Genomic DNA, 1,172 nt, shown 5'->3' on the forward strand with positions numbered 1-1,172 from the left:
AGATCTATAACATGCTCCTCCTGTAAAGAAATTGCCCATCTCCAGGGAGACTCCGTGGCACGCCTGACAGACCCATTTCATTGAGCAGCATTACTTGGTTTTGCAAAACGGGCCACCGTCATTTAGTAAGATGGCATTTTTAAAAAGCTCTCTCAAGACGCTGTACACGGTGTTGACAGGGAGGCGGTATTACACAGCATTCAGCAAGTGGATTCTTTTTTTTTTTTATTATGATTTAAATCTCTTTGTATGTCCCTGCTAGCATGCAACTGCCACCAGAAGGGGACAGAGCCAGCTAACTTCACAGATGTGACCGCAGAGCCCGCCAGTCCTCAAGGCACAGCTCCCAGCCTCCCCCTGACCACCGGGCTCCCGCACACCCCCGGGGCCCTCCAGCACCAGCAGGCACAACCCGCCGCACGGACACGGACACGGACACGGACACACCGGGGCAGGGGCAGGGGCAGGGGCACCGCCAGGGCGCGTTGCACTCAGCCCAATGTTTACCTCGGGAAAGACGAAGCGGGGATGCGCGATCGAGCAGCGCTTCTCCCCCCGGACCCCGCCAGCGGCGCGGCCGCGTTGCTACATTAGAGATGCCCGCGGCAGCGCACCCGGCAACTCCGCGGGCTCAGCCCGGGCAGGGGCCGGGGCCGGGGCCGGGGCCGGGGCCAGAGCAGGCTGCACCGCCTCCCCGCTGGGCCTGGGCAGGCCGGGCTGTGTTGCTGCTGCCGTGGAGGCCAGGGCCGGGGCCAGGGTGGGCTGGGCTGCACCGCCTCCCCGTGTATATGCTGCCACAGAGAATACACGGGTGTGGCATATACACAGACTAATTTACAAAAATACAATTTTCCACAGGTTATACATGGGTGCAGCTTATACACGTGGGCGGGCTATATGCGTGAAAACACGGTAGGTAGCTCAGGGCTACTCGCTCTCAGGAACTACTTGGGGCCCAGCCAATTGGTACCTGGGGACACTACCCCTTGTGCCAGCTGGACTGCTGAAGGAGCCTTGAGAGTTCCCTGCACCCTCTACCCACTGCAGCAGTCTGGCAGTGGGGGCTGCTGCACACCTGCCAGACCTGGATGGGAACTGCACAGCCAGTAAAGGCATCTGCCCCTCTGGGCCAGCTACCAGTGGGCTTTGGCTGCAGAGTTGGCCTTTGAGCA

At 60.3% G+C, this 1,172-nt stretch overlaps 1 protein-coding gene across 8 annotated transcripts in view; it reads right to left on the reverse strand.

Moving 5' to 3' along the window:
- Nucleotides 1–658, reverse strand: part of APBA2 (amyloid beta precursor protein binding family A member 2) — a 265,914-nt gene extending 265,256 nt beyond the window's left edge. For all 8 annotated transcript variants that reach the window (XM_025199452.1, XM_025199458.1, XM_025199454.1 and 5 more), the window contains exon 1: nucleotides 508–658. The gene's annotated coding sequence lies outside the window, so the exon portion shown is untranslated. The remainder of the gene's footprint in view (nucleotides 1–507) is intronic.
- Nucleotides 659–1,172: the final 514 nt, after the last annotated feature.

This window comes from Alligator sinensis, unplaced genomic scaffold (genome assembly GCF_000455745.1).
Source record: "Alligator sinensis unplaced genomic scaffold, ASM45574v1 scaffold458_1, whole genome shotgun sequence".
Lineage (NCBI taxonomy): Eukaryota > Metazoa > Chordata > Crocodylia > Alligatoridae > Alligator > Alligator sinensis.